Below are 21,742 nucleotides of genomic sequence, written 5' to 3'. Positions count from 1 at the left end.
CAGACTTCTTTGGCTTATTTACAAAGCGATCCGTCTGCCCTTCCTGAGCAGGAAATCAAATGCTTGCTCACAGGCTGAAAGCAGGTGGTAACCTCTGATGTGAGGAGGAGGCCTGTCCTTCCCAGTGGGGACAGGTAGTCAAGTTTAAATCATAATTGACCTTTAAGAAAAAGGGCAGGAGGGACTTGACTCAGTACTGACATCTCTCCCTTGAAATGGATGAAGCTTTACCAACTAGATACTCTTTGTCGTGTCTAAAAAATCTGTTTTTCTTGGTCACACATTGGGACTCCAAATTTCTTTTTTTCTCCCATTTGGCTTCAATCGGAGTTTTGTTTTGTTTTATAATTAATACATAAAAATCCATTGCTAACAATGAAGCACTCAAGGGCTCATTCCTGCCAGGCTTCCTAAACGCAAGCGAGGAAAGAATTTCGTCTATTCTTCCATCCAAAGTCATCCTACAATAGCAAACTCTTAATGAACTCTGTTTAGAGACTACCAACCAAGTCACTTTCAGCATCTCCCAATTATCAAGGCCATGTTAAGGTCCAGAGGCGCACGCAGTATTAAAAGGTTATAGGATGTGCTTCCATAAACTTACTCATTTCCATCCATATGCTGGAAAGCCAGCCTTTAGCCAGAATCTTTCGTGTTGTCAGATGACAATGAATTTGTTATGTCACTCATCTCGTTATGTCAGAGACTGTGTGTTTGTTGGGGGTTGGTATTCCTCAACAGTTATGAGCCCTTCAGAGAAAGGATCATGCCATCTAATCTTGGTCTGCCTGGCTCCTCACCCAGCACCTGGCATAGAATGGTAGCCAGATGACTTGCTGAATGAATGAGCCAACAGGTACTTACAGAGTGCCCGATACATGTTAGGCATCATTCTAGGCACTGGGGATATGGTAATTAACTCACAGAGCCCACAGTTTGGTGGGGATGACAAATAATAGATACATATTTAAGCAAACAACAGAAAGTTTCAGCTAGTGATGTGTCGTGCAGGGAACTAAAAGATAACGTGGCAGAGAGGCAGTTCTCAAAGAGAAATCTTCAGAACAGGAGCGTCAGCACCAAGGAAATTCTTCGAAATGCTCATTCTTGTGCCTCCCCCAGGCCTCCTGAACCAGACACTCCAGGCAGAGGACAGTCTCAGAAAAGCTCTCCAGGTGATGGTGACATGCATTCAGGCTTGAGGACAACTGAGCTAGAGAGGGCCAGGGGAGCTCCTTTAGAGAGACCAGCGACGCTCTCTCTTGGAGGGGACATTTCAGGTGAGAGCTGGATTTAAAAAAACAGAAGAAAAGAGCCAGCCATAAAAAAGATCAAAGGAGAGAGCATTCCAGGCAGAGGCACCAACCAGTGCAAATTCTAAGACAGAAACAATCTTGTTGAGTTCAAGGAAAAGGAAAACACAGTCACTGTGGCCGAAGTAGGGCAGACAAAAGCTGGAGTGGAGCACCGGACTGGAGAGCTGAGGAGGAAGGTCTTTTTTCTGGCCTCAGAGGCCACGATGAGGACTTTGGATTTGTTCCTCAAAGGGATAAAATGCCATGAAGGGTTCTGAGTAGGAGAATAGCATGGGCTGAAAATACTAGACAAAGAATGCATAAAATGCATATGAAATGCATGTATCATGTGTGTACATGTGCATATATATATTGCATATATAAAGCGTAACAGTCCCTTTTTTTACATATATATCAGATCATATATATATGTGATATATATATATATATATATATATAAATTCTGAAGCCTCTTTTGTCCAAACAAGTATCTCACTTTTTCTAAGAAAGAAAACAAATTGGTTTGTTAGTTTGCGACAATCAGGCTGGAAATGGTGGTTTGGAGCTACAACCTTCCATGCCATGAGAGGTTAACCTGCTTTGGAGCAAGTGATTTTCAGTGACGGTTATTCCTGGGTCAGGTCCTGATTCCTGAGCTGCTGCAGTCTTTCATAAATACCGCCTGCCAAATGCCTCTCACTAAACTGACAGTGAAATGTAAAGCTGTCGATGGATACAGAGGAAGGAATGATGCCAAACTGAGGAAGAATGAAAATGAGAAATCTTTTGGTTCCATCCATGTGACATCATTTGGTTGCCAATGTGAAGGCTGGATCTTGAGGTTTGGGGGGAGAAAGAGCGCTAGCAGAGCCCTATTTATGAGACAGTAAACATCCCTGATTAACAAATATCAAAACCACTAGCCTATTACCATTGCACTAGGGAGATTTTTTAAAATCACAATGAAACTGTCAATAGGCCTAGCCTTCTACTCAGGTCAAAATAACTGTGTCTTGGTTGTTTGCTAAGAGCAGATTTATAGCAGTCAATGCCCTTACATTCTTATGCCATCTGTAATTATATTCCATTCAAGTAGTTGCTAATTCTTCTAAAATACAGCATTTCTAACACTGTAGAAGACAAGTATAGACAACTTATGAATCTAGAAATTCTTATTCTGATAGTTGCATTCATGAATAATTTGCATACTAATGTTAATGAGATGAATTAATAATTTTTCTCATACGGCAAGATTATTATTAAAATAGTCCATCCTTAAGGATACTGGCCCATTTCTGTGCAGTTCTAACCAGAAGTGGGTTTGAGAGGTCATCAATTTGTGCGTCTTGTCTCTTGTCTGGATCTGCTATCCATTAAAAATAAATTCCAGCATACATTTTTTTTCTTCCACACATTTGCATGTAAATTAGAGCTCTCTTTTGGTAGTAGAAAATTTCTTTCTTTTTATTCTAATTTACTGGCCTGTTAATGGGTTTCTGCATATTTGTTTTCCAATTCACAGCTCCACTCATTAAAAATAGAGTCCTTTGAATGTTATTTTGTTAGAGATAACTTGAGAGAAATTTGTAGGAATAGTTTTAAGTTTTTTTAAAGATCATTTGCTTTGATTAGAAGAAAGACACGGAGGGATTTTAGAACATTGTGGGCTTTTTAAACAAAAATTCAAGATACAAAATGAAAACCTACCTAGTGACTTGCAAATAATTCGGTTACTGCGGTTATCTACTTCTTCCTTAGGGCTCCCTTCATCTCATTAGTGTGTTACAGTGTCTCATAGAGTCGTTCAGTACATCAGGGCTCATCCATCTATCAATCCTTATTTCATAATGAATAAACGATTTCTTGATTGCCTGCTATGGCAAAAGAACAATAATAATAATCCCCGACTCCGAGTTATTTACAATCAAATTAGGATGATGAGATAATTTCTAAAAAGATGATGACCACCTCCAAGGGGGCTGTGCTAAATACCCAATAAGTAACATCTCTCTGATGCTGCTGATTTCTGAGCATGGCTGATCCTTGGAATCATCTCTAGAGGTTCTAGAGATACAGATCCCCATGCAGTGCTCAACATCGCCCCCTCCCTGAATCTACTACATCAGACTCTGCTGGAAAACCCAAGAAACCATGTTTCTAAAGAGCTGCCAGATCACCATGAGACATCCAGACCTGCCCCAGTCTATGGACCACTGCTCTGGAATTTCAAAGGTGGTAAAATCTCACTTCCAGCAGGAATGGTCAAGGAGGTCACTGTGGCTGAGGTTGGATCAAGGGAGGGTTTTGCGAAATATGGCAAGGCAGAGTGTAACTAGGGAGACAGTACAAGTGGTGTGACCTGTCTGAGCAAAGGCAATGACGGGCGTGGGGACCCTGGAGAAGGGCAGGGCCAGGCAATCTGGCAGCACTCTGTTGGCTCAGGGTATGAAATGGGCAAGCCTGTGGTGGATGGAGGATTGCCTCAAGGTGGCAAACTCTTCCAGGGCAGATATTATGTGAGAGGCTAGAAAATATTTTAGAAATATTAAACACTGTTTTTCTGTACCCTACAAGAATTTTCATTTTGTACCTTGACTCTCCTCCAAATGTAATTACTATGTCACTGGTTGCCAAGCCCAACACACATTTAAAAAAAAAATCCATGCACTTCTCTCAGCTAAAACATTTTGAGCACATTTTAATACATGCATAATCATTTATTCTATACTATACACATATGACAGTATATTATATGAATGTTGTATTACCTGAATTAAAAATAGGACTTTTAAATGGTTTGATAAAGACTGAAAAAATAAATATCTTACTAATTATAACTTTAATTTCATATGGTCATGGCAAAACATGTTTTTCATTCCAACTAAAAATTGTCATTAACACGTTATGGGGAACAATATGATCAAGTAGGCTTTATTATTTTCTAAATGCAAATTGAACAGTGAGCCACTGATTTGGGGAAATAAATGATGAATAAAAGCACTGCTACCTTACCCTCTTAGCATAGAAAATACTTCTTTAGATTAGAAAAAGGGAGAAATTAAAGCAGAACCAATGAGAGATGTCAGGGACATTAGGGGTCCCCAGAGAAAGTCCCACACCCCGCTGCACAGGCAGGTGTCTCAGACCCTAGAAAACAGAACCTGGGCTGTGCAAAACACGATTTTCATCTTAGACATGGACTTCAGAACAGAATCTCATCCCCAACTCAGATGCGAATCCACTGTATTATGATAATCTGAACACTGAAGAAAATTCATGAAATGTTTTTTAAAGATGAACTGGAATTTAATGCTTAACCGTTTCACATATGCCACACCAAATTCTAGGGTTTGGAAAGCATGCACCGAACTCAAACACCACTTCAAGAGGTGTTCAAGAAACCACTTGTTGAACTGTTGCCCATTTGACCATGTCTAATTTTAGTCATTTAGCATCTCTAAGACCCCAATAGTCAGAAAATCTGTAGCATGGAAAATCCACAATAAAAATAATCTGTGCAGAGAAGAATTATTTTCACAACAAAAATGGAAGGTAACAGGTGTCAGACTGAGGTCTTCGGACTTTTCTTTTTTGCTATAAAAATAAAAAGGATTACTTACGTTTGGCCAATTAAAAGGGTGAACGTGTGATGCACCTTCAGTACACTGGTTTCTTAGGAAACTTTAGAAATGCTATTTGCCTTGCAATGCAGTTTTCCTTACTAATCTACCCCAGTTGTGCCTTCGACCATGTAGTGAAATCGCCTGTGGACACAGATAATCACAAGATTCACCTGTGACAACTGCAGGTTAGTCGTGTTCTGTCCCCTGCATGACCTGCTACTCAAATGCGGAAGGAGGCAAAACTGAAAGCATCCTACCTAAGAAAAATCAGAGGATGTGAACATGAACTCCTTTGGACAAACGTATTCTCAATCACAAGGACAACTGTGAGATAGAAAGAAATTTCAAAAATACCTTGCATCTCTGTTAGAAGATAATTGGAAGGACCTCACTGCAAAGATGTTTTCTCGTTTTGTAATTGTGGCTACAGAGAAGCCTTGAAGAAGTCCAGTAACACCCTCTTCAAGCACATCACAGGGGGAAGGTAAACACCATCTGGCCTGTTTTCCAAAGCAGGTGGTCACCACAGTTGATGTTAACTCTAACACTCAGTCCTGAACTGAGACGCGGGCTGTATTCTGTGGTCTCTAAAGATGCCCTTCAACTCCAGCACTTAACTCCTGAAAAGGTGTTTTTCTGTTGCTGCTAACGTTTGTTTTGCTTAAACATGGTAAAAACTTTAGTGTGTTTCTAAGCACAAAGTACTTCATGCTCATAATAAAAAAGAAATTAGATCACAAAGGAAAGTATAAAGAAATGAGTAAAAATTACCCATAAGCTCAACACTCAGAAAAAGATGACTATTCATGGTCTATTTTATATGGATATATATGGGATATGTTCAGCTTTCTAATTTAAATAGAAATAAAGCTATATTTCCTGTTTTTGACTTATCTTTACTTACTAAGAAATAGCATGGATTTTTTTTCGTGTCAATAAAATAACTGTATCAGTGATTGTTATGGTTTTATAATTAAAGTGTATGAATAGATCAGAATGTATTAACCAATTCATATTGATGAACATTAGATTATTTTTAATATTTTGCTGTATCAGGCATTCTTTTCTTTTAAAAAAAATCAGCTCTCTTGAGGTCATAATTTACATGACATTAAACCTACTAATTTCAAGCACAGAATTTAAGGAGTGTTAAGAAACATTAAGTGAACGTTCTTATATATACAAAGTTGAGCATGCAAAATTATTTCCTTGGCTTCAATTCCTAGAAATGGAATCTTTGGCCTAAATTAGCATGTGTTTAACATTTTTTTTATACAAATTGCTTAAATGCTGCCTAGAAATACTGTACTGGGAAATATTTTTTTCTGATTCTTATGTTACTCAAAAAAATTTTTTTAAAGAAATACTTGTTGAGGCAACTTTGGAAAGATATTCAAATGCATCAACAAGTCCCCTCATAATGTGGCCCTGCCTCTTTCTCCAGCCCAATCATACACCTGCCCCCGTGTACACAACGCTTCTCAAGCAGGGTATCCTCCCACCACCCTGAGTGGGTGTCTGTTGTACTCTTTGCACAGCTGGGCTAACCTTTTGGCACAGCCCCACTCCAGTAACCAGCATGGCAGACTTCGCATCACTCAAGTCTCAGCTTAAACATCACCTTCTAAGGGAGCCCTTCGGTCACCAACCCATCTAAATTCAACCCACCCACTGGTTCACTATCTAGGCACCATGTTCGTTTCCTCCAAGGTGCTTACACAACTTACAAAGTTACATGTTCATTTACTTCTTTCTTTTGTGTCTTGCCCAATAGAATGTAAGTTCCATGAGCCTGGGGAAACTATGTGTCTTTTTCACTTCTGTAACACTAAGCACCCACTATGAAACCTGTGTAAGGAATGTCCTGTATATGTTTGTTTAAAAAATTAATGAATGAATGAATGAGCACATGGAAGACACCTACTAGTATGTTTCCTGCATATCGGAAATCAGCTGAAAAGCATTTTGATTGATTTAAATAAAATCATATTGTTAATGTTACTTGTTCCAATTTAGTTATTTCTGAGTGTCTCAAAATCCGTAGGTATCAAACATTACTGATATTAAGAGTCTAGGGCACCAATGGATGACAAAAGACTATTTATTCCCAAGCAAACTTTTCCCACCTCTCACTTTCTCTTCAAATGATGCCCGTCTGGGTTCCTGCCCTAAGACTCTACAGAAATTGTCTTGTGTTCACTAATGATTCCCAAGGTGCCAAAGCCACTGGCCTTTCTCCGTGCTCCAGCGGTAATTCACACAGTGGGCCCACTCCAGCCTTCCTAAACATTCTCCTTTTCCTAACTTCTGCTTTCTTGCTGCATGTCTAGTGCTTCTTCCTCAGTTTCTTCCTCTACCTGACCTCCCAACACGGCAGTGCCCCAGGAATTCAGCAGCAACCCTCTTCCTCGGTTTTCTAGACAGAAACGTCTCACCCAGTGCAGATCCCCAAATATTACCCACAGGGCACAACTTTCAAATACTGATCTCTTGCCCAAGTCACTCCTCTGAACTCCAAAAACATCCCGATACCCAACCGCCTCCTGGACACCCAACTGCCACCTTACACGTAGCGAATCTGATGCAGAGGTTCTGTTTCCCGCCCTCACTCCATCCGACATAGCACATACTCTCAGCGCTGCTTCCTCCCTGGATTTGATCATCTTAGTAAATGAAACGCCCGTTCACACACCAGCTCAAGCTTTATATCGGAGTCACTCTTGATTCCTTTTTCTTTCCACCCTTCACCTCAGAGATCTGTAAATATGTCTTCAAAATCCTTCTGCTTCTCTCCATTCAAACCACCATCACTTCTCACGTGGATTACAGTGACAATCTTCTAATTCAGGAGAGGGGACGCCCTTGAGTAGGGCTCATTTATGCTCCCCGGACCTGGTTCCCTAATGCCTTGTTCCATTCTGCCTTTGGCGAGTTACTTTCTTCTAAACCATCACAGAGCATTCTTGGTTCCCACCATGGCATTTGAAATGCCTTGTCGTGAAATATATTCATATGTGAACTTGCCTTGTGAGCAGGGGCTACAATTCATCCTTGTATTTCCCACCCAGCATGGCATATAGAGACCTACTAGATATTCAGTATCCAACTGCTGAATTACTAGTTTTACAAAGAGGTCAGAAATAGCCCCCCAAAAAAGAGCTATATGTGACTGGGAAAACCCATGCCAGACTACATAGAAAAGAAAAGAGAAAAAAAAAATGTCAGTTTCAAGTTTTCATAAATAAATCAAGGGAACATCTCTCTAGCCACAAAATTCTTTAAGTACTGTCTCAGAATCCTAACTTCTTTAGTTCAATACCAGAGAGGAGCTCTCAGAGGAACTGGTAGTTATTTTACAATTAAGAGACTGAAACGTTGCTTTTTATGCTTGGCCAACATACAGACATACACAACTCGATGATGTTCACATTGCAGAGGCTGTACACAACAGACCCCTGCAGGCCTTCTTCATTTACTGTGAGGTGCCCTCATTATGTCGCTCTCAAATAATACAATCATGAGACCTGCAATCACCACCATCATCTGTGTAGATTTCTCACATGCTATGGCCAGAATGTCTGTGCCCTCCTCCCCAAATTCACAGACTTAAGGCTGTCTTCGTCCTTTCAGGCTGCTAAAACAAAATGCCACAGACTGAGTAGCTTATAAACAACAGAAATTTATCGCTCACAGTTTTAGAGGTTGAAGTGCAAAATTAAGGCACCAGCAGAGTCTCATTCTCTGGCGAGGGCCCTCTTCCTGGTTCACAGTTGCACCTTAGCCCAGGGGAAGGGGCTAGGAAGCTCTGGGGGTCTCTTTTACAAGAACACTAATCCCATTCATGAGGGTTCCACCCTCGTGACCTAATCATTTTTGAAAGGACTCACCTACTAAAACCAACACCTTTGGGGGTTAGGTTTTCAACATATGGATTTTTGGGAGAACACAAATATTCAGAACACAGAGAAGTCCTAATCTCCAGTGTGATGGTGCTTGGAGGTGGGGCATTTGGGAGGTAATTAGAGTTAGATGAGGTTATGAGGGTTGGGGCCCTCACGATGGAATCAGTGCCCTTATAAGAAGAGAAAACAGAGAACTTGTTCTCTCTCTCTCTCTCTCACTGCCCCTCTCTTTCTCTCTCTGAGTGCACATACTTCGGAAAGGCTATGTGAACACACAGTGGGAAGCTGAGAGTCTGAAAGTGAAGAAGAAAGCTCTGACCAGAATGGGACCACATCAGCACTCTGATCTTAGACTTCTTGCCTCCAGAACTGTTGTTTAATGCCCAGTCTTTGGTATTTTGTATGGCAGCCCAAGCTGACAAATACACCTTACATTATTTTATTTCATCTTGAGTTAGCTATATGAATAGGTGTTACTATTGACATCTCAGGTATTTACGAAAAATTAAGGATCAAAGATTAAGAAACTACCCAAGTTCACTCTAAGTCAAAGTTTACCAGCCTCAACACCACTGACACTTGGGGGAGGACACCTCTTTGTTGTGTGTTAGGGGGAGAAGGGGCAGTCCCGTCCTGTGCACTGCAGGATGTTTAGCAGCATCCATGTTCTCAAAGTATTACATTCCTGTAATATACCCTCCTCAAACGGTGACAAGCAAAAATGTCTCCATACCTTACTATGTGGTCCTAGGTGGGGAAAATTGTACTACACTGAGAACCACCAATGTGGACTCTTTTCTGTCCTGGTACCACTCACACTGGGAAACACCAATGCAGTTAATGTCTTCTTGGCACTAACTCATGAGAGCTGTCGCCATTTCAATGGAAAGTGCAACTAGAGAACAATGTTCTTTATAATTCGATTTTTTCCAGTCGGATGCAGCAAATCCACAGGCAGCCCTATCCCTGCTGATGGCAGACGTCCAAACTCAAAGAAATCCGTATGTTGCACCATACCTTGTCACTAGTGCCCTTAAGCAAAAGAAAATTTAGGCTGGTAGCATTTTGTGACAGCCCCTAGAGTGTCTGATTTCATATATTTTAAAAAATGATTCAGTCACAGTGGACTCAAGGTTAGCAAATAATTGTACGGTAACTGTTGCTACTCCTGAAAAATATGACAACTTCCATCATATGGATCATCTTTGACTATTTAAGAAATACGAACAGTAGGATTATAGCTATTTTTGTCAATTTCATATTCAGAAAAAGTCAAATATAAAGCCCAGATATGCATTTGGACATTAGATTTCCCTAAAATTATAAAAATGCCGATCTTCTTGATAGGGGCAAGACTTTACAGATTTGATCAGATTAGGTGAGATTAGGCCACTTTGTCTTTTCTTAGCTATATTTCATTCACCTATTGATAGTGCTGTCTTGGGACATCCACAGATCCTCGGATGATGGAAAGTGAAAATTTGAAGGCTTAAATACACCTGAAAAACTAGTTTCATTTCACATGGTCTCCAATATACACCAGGAGAGCAATTTCTGAATTAAGAGCAGTGCTGAGTTCCTGAAAGTATTTCAATCTCCCACCCCCATTCTGATGGCCGTCAGTTGAGGTTGTCAGCACTTGCTCCCTTGATGGACTAGACTCTGACTGCAAATCGACAACACCCAATATTGTTCTCAGTGGCCACAGAGAAGAGAAAACTCTTGGATCGAATACAGAGATAAAAGATTATGTTCCCCCAAACATTTTACTATTGGCAACAGTAAACCAAATTTTGAACCGAACGTTGGTAATGACCCTTCTGAAAATACATTCCTGCTTTATGGGGCATGGGGTTTGTTAAGGTCTTTATAAACATTTCTTTATAAGCTTCAAAAGGTGAATATTTCCCCCTTTCCCTTTTACAAAAAAATAATAAAAGGCAATGACTGCTGCTTACAAAAAAAACTGCAAAAACTAACCAAGATAAATTTGAAACTTCCCTTTTACAACCAAATTCAATTACACTATTCAGAGGAGCTACTGTTAAAGTTTGCTGTATTCAGATTTTTTAAAAAGGAAAGTATCATATTTGTGCACATACATGCATTTTTATAACTCAGGGACTTTATTATCTTACTGCTGCTCATCTTGATGCTTTCACACAACTATATACATAGAAATATTCTTATAGCTCTACTCACATTATTTTATTGACTGGGTATGCTGTAATTTTTTTAAACGCTTACTCTCTTGATAGACATGTAGGTACTTTATAAATCCTGTTGTCACTGTCTGCAGGGATAACCAGTCTGACCATTCCTCTCCACCTCCAGCTCTTCTATCCTGGTCCAAGCTGCCATTCTGACTCTCCTGGAAGTTTACAATGGCCTCTTCACTGGTCTCTCGGCTTTGGCCCTCACCTCCATGCAGTGAAGTCCCCATTCAGCAGCCAGACAGGTCAGATAGAACACAAGTCAGATCATGTCACTCCTCCGCTCAGAACCATCCCATTCTTCCCTAAGTCACTCCAAGTAAAAGCCAGCGTCATCCCAATGGCCAACCAGTCCCTGCACTCTCTGTTCCTGCTCCTACACCTGTCACTTTTCTGATCTCGCCTCACCCCAGGGACTTTGCACTTGCTGTCTCCTCTGCTTAGATCACGCTGCCCCCAGATGTCCACCTGAGCCCCCTCCTTACCTCCTTCTGGTCTTTACTCAAATTTCAATTCTCAGTAAGGCATGTCCTGTAACCACATTTAAAATCACACATATACCCCCTGCAAATCTCCCATTCCCTTCTCATAATTTAATATTACCTATTTTAATTATTTGTTCTATTTATTGCCTGTCTTTCTCAATAAGAACCAAAGCCCTATGAGGAAAAGAAAAACAAATTTAAGCATTTACTTAACAGCTGATTTCCTAAAGTCTCGAATGTAGTGAATACTCAAAAAACATGGCTGGAATGAACAAGTGAGTTACAAACAGTGGTGAAATGGATGCCTTACAACACTTGAGGGAAAAATGTGTAGAATACATTTTTAGAAAGGAATTCCTAGTTCAGAGGGTCAAAAGTTATATGTTTATAGAATATGAAGTCTCCAAGGGACCAATATCAGAAATATTTCAAATATTTTAAAACAGAATGAACACAAGAAATGTCTTTGGTCTTAGGAAATGTAAAGAATGCTTGTTGGGGAGGGGCCCACACTGAACCCAGCATTAGGCAATCACATCAGACGATGCAGCAGAGTTCTTGCCAAGTTGAGGATACTGGTACATTAACTGGAGTCATTTCGGGTGTTTGGCTTCCGTCGATTCACCCATCATTAGACGACTGGGCCAAAAAATAAACGAGAAAAAAATCAATTGGTGAAAAAAGAAAAGAGTATGTGATGAAGGAAACAAAGGTCTGCACGGTCCTGAGTCCAACGCTGTCAGAGCCCAGGGGCGCTGCGATTGCTGGCCCTTCAGCGTCCAGGGAGGCTCTACCAGGAAGTCTCCATGGCTGCGGGGTAGACCATGCACACCCGCTACTGCGTACACCTCAGCCCTGTCAAGCCAGGAGAAAGCACCCCACCCATCACACCATCCATTTCAAACAGGGCTCGGCGTCGACTCCAGGGCAGTGCAATTAAATGTCACCAGGAGGAGCTCGACTCGCAGGCACTCTCGCGATTCCAGCATCAAACTCATCAACGCCACTGCATCCGACAGTGTAATTACGTGGTCAGGCTGCGCCAGGTCTGTGACCAAAGCACACACACATGGGTGCATACACATACACACACTCACACCCACATACACACCCTCACACACAGGTCCACTCACACTCACGGAGAAAACACACACCCCCACGGGGACACACACACAGTGCTCTTTTCCTAAAATTTTGCGAGGCAGCCTGCAGATGCTTCTCTCCCAAGGCTTCTTCCAGGGAATGCTTGAGGGAGCTGCAATAACAACATCCCGGCAACGTGATAGAGCAGATGAAGTTCTCAGGATGACCTGTCTTCTGGGAGAATTAGCTCTCGGTGAAAACGTTGATACGCTTTTTGCTATTTTTCCATGGGCAATTTTCCAAATGTGATGTGTGCCATTTATATTATTTGACTAATCTAGTGCGCCCACCCACTGGTGACCTGAGAACCCATTCCTGTGAGGTCAGCACGAAGGAAGTACACTAAACAGGGCCAAATCTGCTTAAAATGAAGATTACTGAGGATTCGGTCCAGGAGAGCTTTCTTTTTTTTTTTTTTTTTAAATTCAAGTATAGTTGATTAACAATGCGGTGATAGTTTCAGGTGTACAGCAAAGTGATCCAGTTATATGTATATATATTTTCAGATTCTTTTCCATTACAGGTTATTATAAAATATTGAAATATATATAGTTTCCTGTGCTATACAGTAGGTCCTTATTTTTATATATATATAGAAGGGTGTATCCGTTAATCCCAAATTCTCAATTTATCCCTACCCCTCTTTCCCCTTTGGTAACCGTAAGATTGCTTTCTGTGTCTGTGAGTCTATTTCTGTTTTGTAAATAAGTTCATTTGTATCTTTTTTTTAAGATTCCACATATATGTGATATCATATGATATTTGTTTTTCCCTGTCTGACTTACTTCACTTCGTATTGCTATCTAAAATCGGCACTTGCCATCTGCTTCTAAAGGATTGGATTCCGTTGGCACTGGCCATCTATCTCTGGTTGGATTAAATCGCAAGCTGCGGCAGCTGCTGACCTCCAACACGCCCTGAAAGGAGATCAGGATGGAGGTCAGGAATGAGGTGCTCTGTGCTCTGGGAAAACTGGCTGAACAGACCTTCAGATAGTTAGATATTTTCAGAAGATTTTGCAACCCCAGTTCTTGCATCTCCTCATATCTAGAAAAGCACTAAAATCATCAATGGTGACATCTGCTCCTTGTGAACAGCAAAAACCTCTGCCTAAACATGTGCTTGACTGCACGTGTCCCCTTCACTGAAATCAAATATAATACTGAGTGTTCTCCCTGCCTCTTTGGAACAGTTTCTCAGAGCTTTCTGGGATGCTGTCTCCCGGGCTATAGCTCTCATTTTGCCCCAAATAAAACTTAACTCACAACTCTCACGTTGTGTGATTTTATTTCAGTTGACAGTATGATCATCTCTAGATCCATTCATGTTGCTGCAGATGGCATTGTTTCATTCTTTTTCATGACTGAGTAGTATTCCACCCTATTTCAGTACACCACAAATTCTTTATCCAATCATCTGATGATGGACATTTAGGTTGCTTCTGTGTCTTGGCTATTGTAAATAATGATGCTGTGAACATTAAGGTGCATATATCTTTTTGAATTAGAGTTTTTGTTTTTCCAGATTCATGCCCAGGAGTGGGATTGCAGGATCATACGGTTACTCCATTTTTAGTTTTTTCAGGAACCTCCATACTGTTCTCCAGAGCAGTGGCACCAATTTACATCTTCACCGAGAGTGTAGGGCGGTTCCCTTTAGGGGCACTTCCTGATTCAGCAGGTGTGTGCTGTGTCCTAATATACGCCAGACGCTCTTCTAGGACTAGGCTACCAAGCGGGCTTTGGACTTCGATCCAGTTTGGCCACCCACTACTTGTGGGAATTTACTTCAGCTCTTTCTGACACAGATTTCTAGTTTCTAAATGTTCTCATCTTTAAATACCTCCCTCCCACACAGTTTTGGGGAGGATGATTCCAAATATAATTCACTCTCATTTACTGAAAGTATGTTTGTTGGTCACTGTGCTGAGTGCTTTGGAGGCCTTACCCTTTTGCATTCTCATGACAATCTCGTTAGCAGTTACTAGTACGTTCCCATTTTACAGATTGAAACATAAAATGCAGAAAGGGAAAAGCATTGCCTAGACTCATACAGTTAGTAGGTGATGGGGCTAGGAATGCAAATCCAGACCCTAACCTCCTCATTTTGCTCAGTGTCTAACACAGTGTTCATGCTTAACATATAATAGCTATTATTATTATTATTATTATTATTATTATTATTACCCAGCATTAATTTCCTCTGCCTACTTCACAGGGTTGTTTTACCACCTAATGAAAAAATTCCACATAACTGCAATGAGCTCTTCTGATTTTTAATGAAATCTGGGTTAATTAGGATCTTTGTCGCTAGTCAGTGCATTTGAATTTTTGAAAATAACTCATTAAAAACATTCCAAAGCAAGACATCTGCTTGAGGCATTTTCATCTGACTGTAATTCTCTGCCCTGATCAGCCTGGAAAGCGCATTCCAGGAAGAGGAGCAGGTTTGGGGCTCCCTGAAATGATCTTGTCACCTGGTTCTCAGAGCCAAACTGGCCACTTGACTTAACCCTTCTTCAAACTCTGAAAATAATTTTATAAATTCCTTATCTTCAAGAATGGTTGGCTCTGACAGACTCTGAAAAAAGTCACATATTTTTAAAACCCAAAATCCAAAGCAGACTTTCTCAGTCTGGATCTCTCTCTCCATTCTGTGTTGGAGGCAGTCCTGGGCACTGTAGGATGTTTAGCTGCATCCCTGACCTCCACCTGCTAGAAGCCGGTAGCACACCCCACCGCCCCAACCCTCTCAAAGTTGTGACAACCAAAAATGGCTCCAGATAGTGCTGAACAGTCTTACATGGGAGAGGAGTGGGGGACACAATGACCCCTGGTTAAGAACCATTGATTCAGAGCAACATTTTGAAATAACTATTCGTGAGGCATTCTATGAGCTATGCTATGAACTGATGTGTGTTACCATGCTGGTGGGGCTGGGGGGCCGTGATTAATTGACAACATAGTGCTACATTTTCCTTTGGGAGCCAATACCTGTGCTCGTAAATTTTATAAACAATTTACATTGCATAGCATCCTATTATGTACCACTCTACCTGGGACTGACCCAATGTGAGCCCACTTGATACACAGTTTATAGCCATAGTATTAATACTTACTGAATGCTTCTATATGCCAGATACTTTGCAAAGGCATTTCACATACATTGTCTTAATCAATCAGCGTATGAAATCTATTGTAGCCATCACTGTCTCCACTGTGGAGATGAGGAGAGTGAGCCTTAGGTGGACTCAGTAACTTGCACAAAACTGCACAGATGAGACAGAGCCAACCCTGGGCATAACTCTCAAGGCTCTCGGACTCCAAGGCCGGTGTTGACTATCATGCTGTATTACTCAGTCACGGCATAACTCAGCCATGACACACAACCCCCTACACAAACACATGGCATGAGAGTCCGTGGCTGATGCATCCTCTTTGAAGATGTCTATTTGATCCTTAAACACATAGCTATTGGGCACTTACTATGTGCTAATCGTTTTCCTAGGCACTGGAAGTACACAGGTCAGCGATGCAGAAAGAATTTCACACCATCATGCAGAACTGCTTTTCCCCATCATCAACCTTGTCGACATTGTTCCCCAGCTCTGTCTCAATTTTGTGAAGCTCAAGTTATCCCCAGAAGTACAAAGACAAGACTATCCCTTATCATAATGCCCATCACCATTAGCATCCTGAAACTGTGCCTATTATCCTTTAATATAATGAGTATACAAGACACTAAAGAAAATCTTGCCTAAGTAGCATCATGCAAACCTTAGAAAAATGTCCTCTTGATCTTAAGTGCAAGCTTTGAGCAATCGGTTTGACTCTACTCCACAAGATTTTTTTCTTTGCTGCCTATCTTCAACTTCAGCTCTGGATGGAAACATCACTGCTCTTCTAACTTTTGACAGACGTAAGGAAAACATTTTTTGCCTAAGGTTCACTTGGGTACAGAAGTCTGGAGAAAACTAGAACATTTCATACATTAAATCTGCAGTTAAAACTCCTTTGAGGTCAATGGTAGGCTGGGAACAAAGGATTAAACTGTGGATTGCAAATCTCAGTGGCATAGAATGAGACTAAGTTCTGTGCATGGCATGCAGGTGATTAAATGAGTTTCAATTTGCCCATCCAGGGACAAGACTTCCATGAAATAAGAAATAGAGAAAAGAGGAGAAAGAGGGAGCGGGGACAGAAGGATGGATGGGTGAAAGGAGTATAGGAGAGGGGAGAGGAAGAATGAGAGATAGAGACAGGGAGACAGAGAGATCGAAGAAAGAGGTGATGGAGGGGGAGTGGGAGGAGGAAAGACAAGAGATCACACTTGCTCTCCATCCAAGTTCCCTGGGAATGTGGTTAACAGATTGCTAGCATGCAAAAGAAAAAGTCAGCTCGATGGCTGGAAAAAGCTTTGTCAACAGATTCAAACCTGTTTAGGGACTCTGAGATGGTGAAAGGGGGGAAATGATACCCTAGCGATATTTGGAGAAAAATGCGTATTTGCATATTTATTGCTGTAGGAATTAAAATTTCTTTTTAGGGTATTTCCTAACATTTACAGACAAAGCAGAAGTGTGAACAGTGGGGAGGCAATTTGTTTCTCCCTCACAGGCTGCAATTCAATTTGAGGGGGAAAAAAAAAAAAAGCCCAGCTTTCAAGAGCAACTAGATGACGTTCAGAATGGCTGCTCTGAGCGGGTTGGATTGTGTCTTGTGATCATTTCCTGAGCCACTTGACAACTGGATGGCAAGAGAACTATGTCCTCACTTCACAGGGTTTTGTGAATAGCCCTGACCCCATGGTAATGTGTTTACAGGTCAAAAAAGTTAGGAAACTCTGACTACATGACTTGTCTCTGGAAAGTCACAATCCATGCCTGGATGTTAAAGGCTCTGAAAAGTCCTACGATAAAGACAGTACTGCGGATTTTGTTAATCAAAAACTTCCCAATCTTGTTTGAACACAAAATATTTTCCTGATGACTCATCTATTAATCTTATGGCAGGAGTACGCTCTAGAAACATTTTCAGAGATTGTGAGTTATACAGTTTGCTCTGGTTTCATATCACAACTACTGTATTCATATGCACCAAATCCTCTAGACAGATTAAACAAACAATGATTAAGCTGCCTTAAATATACTGTAGAGTATTTGCTGTCATGAATATAAATGAGTCAGTCATGTAAATATGTTAGCTGCCAAATAATAGTGGTTATAATTTATTGAGTACTCACTATGTGCCAGGAAAGGGCACATCAAGTGTCTCATCTGATCCTAACAGTAACAGTAAGAAATCGTTATTTTAAGTCTGTTTTCTAGATGAAGAAACTAAGGCTCTGAGAAATTAAGTAACTTGCCTGAAGCCACATAGCTAGTACGTAGCAGATCCCAGATTTGCATTCAGGTGTCAGTTTAAATCCTTTGCTCACAACTATCTTGCCTCTGTCTCATCTGCCTGACATAGTCATTCAAAAAGAAGGCATGACTGAAAGGGAACTTACATTTGTTGAATTTTTAACCCACGCTCTCAGCCAGAAGGTCTGAACACACCAGTTCTCGTTTGATACATATTTCACGTCTGAAATGACAACAGATTTTACAAGGATACATAAGTCTGCAGGATTCCAGGAGCACATTTTCTCTCTAGCATTATAAATCTTAACCAAAGTCACTTTTGAGGAATATGATTCAAGTTCAGGCCCAAACTTCAACAGTTTAATTTTCTATTTTAATTAGGTAAAAAAAATAGCAATTTCACAACCACATCCCACATCAATGCAATATTATAGCAGAGTTAATAAAATCCAGGGTTTGGGCCATAACTATATGTATCTTTGAATAACTTGATTCTAAACTCTAAGAAATGTGTTTCTAAAATTTGCACTATAAATATACTAACTGGGTCTTTAAATACGTAGATGAAAGGAAAAGACTCTAAGAGTCTACATTTTTTCCCACTGATGGGGATGTTAGATAGGTTTTCAATTACCTGAGGCATAAGGTAAGGTCAGACCAATGAGCCCTGCATTGGAAAAGGAAACCAAATTTGCAGTAAGAACCAAAACCCAGAGATGGGCCCCTACAAAAAGAAAGCTATCCTGGCAAAATGGAATAAAATTTATTTTTCATTGTAAATCTAGGCACCTACTAATCACTTATCATCTTGGATGCCATATAAGGTAACTATACATCCACCTCTGCCCCATGGGAGATTATAATATATGAAAGATCTTCCTAGAGAACACTGCCACTGGTCAGACAACTTTCACATTGTGGAATAAATAAATCAGCTATCATCCAAGGGAACTCTTGTGCTGTTTTGGCTACTTAGAGATCCCCTCTGGCAAAAGCACATTGAGTCTATTTCGCAGTGAGTTCCTTCTCTGCTGGAGAGACTGTGAGAAAAATATCAGAGTCCTGCCTTCCCTGAGTAAGGATGGGTCCATGACCCAACATAAGCTTATTAGATACTTCTTCCTTTGAGTATGGAATCCTAAAGAAAATGATTCAGAAACAAAAAGAGAACAAGTGTGGGTTGAATAACCTCACTGGTGGCACCCTAAAGAAACAGCCCATCAATTCTGACCACAACTCCCCTCACTCCATAAACTTTCTTAACCCCTTTCCTTTCCCAGCCTGATTCTACAGCTTTCCCTTGGCACCTGTTAGATTCTTTATTTCCTTTCAATGAATTATTTTTCTGCTTAAGACTGTAAGATATGCTTTCTGTTGCTTGCAACCAAGGAACTGTAATGTCTATCGTTTCAGATCAGGAACTTCTTAAAAGTGTAATGATGAACTGGACAAAAGAATAGAGACTGAAATAAAATAAAGATGATTCCATAGTCGCTCTAATAAACATCATGGCCTTCCCACAATTAAGTAAGATTGAACCAGGCGGAATTAGCTTATGAATTCTATCTTTCTACCTTTGCAGCTATTAGGGTTTCTCTTATTCCCATAAGATCCCTTCATGTGTGACAAAATTCCAGGAAGGGAAGGTGTCAAAAGAAAGAAGGATAATTGAAGGTAAGGGAGGGGTTGGAGGCTTTATTTTTAACATTTTCACTTTTTTGCTTTTTAAATAGAAGCACACATAATAAAAACATTAGAACAGAAACCTTTCAATATATACAATAGCCAAGACATGGAAGAAACCTAAATTTTCATTCAACAGATGACTGGATAAAGAAGTTGTGTATATTTATACAATGGAATACTACTCAGCCATAAAAAAGAATAAAATAATGCCATTTGCAGCAACATGGATGGAACTGGAGATGGTCATTCTAAGTGAAGTAAGCCAGAAAGAGAAAGAAAAATACCGTATGATAACACTTATACGTGGGATGAAAGAAAGAAAGAAAGAAAGAAAGAAAGAAAGAAAGAAAGAAAGAAAGAAAGAAAGAAAGAAAGAAAGAAAAAAGACGACACTAATGAACACAACTACAAAACAGAAACAGACTTGCAAACACAGTAAACAATGTTATGGTTACTGAGGGGAAGGGAGTGGGAAGGGATAAATTTGGGAGTTTGAGATTAACCACTATATACAGATTTAAAAAAATTTCTTCTGTATAGCACAGGGAATTATATTCATTATCTTGTAATAACTTGAAGTGAACAAGAATATGAAAACAAATATGTGTGTGTGTATACACACACACACACACACACACACACATATGCATGACTGGGACATTATGCTGTACACCAGAAATTGACACATTATAACTGATTATACTTCAATTTTTTAAAAAATAAACCTTTCAACTGACAAGTAAAAGTGAACTTCCCTTTTCAATGACTCCCTTGTACTAGTGTGCCTGGGCTGCCATGCCGAAGCATCACAGACAAAAGACCTTTACTTTCTCACGTTCCAGAGAAACCAGAAGTCTGAGACACAGGTTGATTTCTTCTGAGGGCCATGAGAGAAGGATCTGCTCCAGGCCTCTCTCCCTGACTTGCAGACAGTCTTTTTCTTTTTGCCTTCACATCATCTTCTCTCTGTATGTTTCTTCGTCCAAATTTCCTCTTCTTTCAAGAACATCAGTCATATTGGATTCAGGTTCACTTGAATGACCTCATTATAATTTAATTACCTCTGCAAAGACCTCCACCTCCAAAACAGATGCATCCTGAGGTGCTGGGGGTTAGGACAAGTTCCACATGTGAACTTGAGGGAGGGACCCAATTCAGCCCATAACACTCCTGCTGTCCACTGACCACCCGAAGGGTCACCACTACTCAACAAGTTTGCTTCCTTCCATTTAAAAGTTGTGTATATGTGCCCACAAATACACACACGGGTGATTTTGGAAAAATACACAAATAAGATCATACTACACATATTTTATGCACCTTTGTCTTTTCACTCAAAGCTCTATTTTGGAGATTTTTTTCACCTCAACACTTGCAGACTCACGCTATTTTTTTTTTTTTGGAAGGTTTAGTCTACTTCTTGACACCACCCTTGAAATTAGAACCAGCGCAATCCTTCTTTTTTCCGTTAGAAAAGCAGTGTAACAGTGACAATTCTCTGAATGCAAGTAACAGGAAGCTCCCCCAGCAACCTAAGCAAAGGGAATTATATTAGAAGCTATTGGGTGCTTACTGACTCTCTCTTCTCAGGAGGCTGGACACCTTGGAGAGACCCTTTGCAAGAACTGAGGAAGCTCTGAAGGAACAGGAAGCAGAACCTGCTGTTAGGACCTTTGTAGAAGGTACTGTTTGATCAGGGAGCTGCTGCTGGCATAATGAGCTCAGCCCTGCATGCTGCGATGTGGTAAAACCGCCCCATGTGGCAAGTACTCTGGAAAGAGATGTGCTGTAAATGTACAGTACAGACCAGATTTCAAAGAATTTGAATAAGAAAAGGGACAGACTGGGATTTCAAAATGTAGAATAGATAAACAAGATTATACTGTATAGCACAGGGAAATATATACAAGATCTTATGGTAGCTCACAGTGACAAAAAATGTGACAATGAATATATGTGTGTTCATGTATGACTGAAAAATTGTGCTCTACACTGGAATTTGACACAACATTGTAAAATGACTATAACTCAAT

The 21,742-nt window shown here is 40.4% G+C and overlaps 1 long non-coding RNA gene across 1 annotated transcript in view; it reads right to left on the bottom strand.

The window, feature by feature from the left end:
* Positions 1-21,742, bottom strand: part of LOC140687468 (uncharacterized) — a 158,041-nt gene that overhangs the window by 54,148 nt on the left and 82,151 nt on the right. The window contains exon 2 of the long non-coding RNA XR_012061852.1: positions 18,170-18,246. This is a non-coding gene — a long non-coding RNA (uncharacterized lncRNA). The remainder of the gene's footprint in view (positions 1-18,169; positions 18,247-21,742) is intronic.

This window comes from Vicugna pacos, chromosome 19 (genome assembly GCF_048564905.1).
Source record: "Vicugna pacos chromosome 19, VicPac4, whole genome shotgun sequence".
In the NCBI taxonomy this organism is placed as follows: Eukaryota; Metazoa; Chordata; class Mammalia; order Artiodactyla; family Camelidae; genus Vicugna; species Vicugna pacos.
Note: the sequence above shows the minus strand (reverse complement) of the source record. Positions and strands in the feature narration are given on the sequence as shown.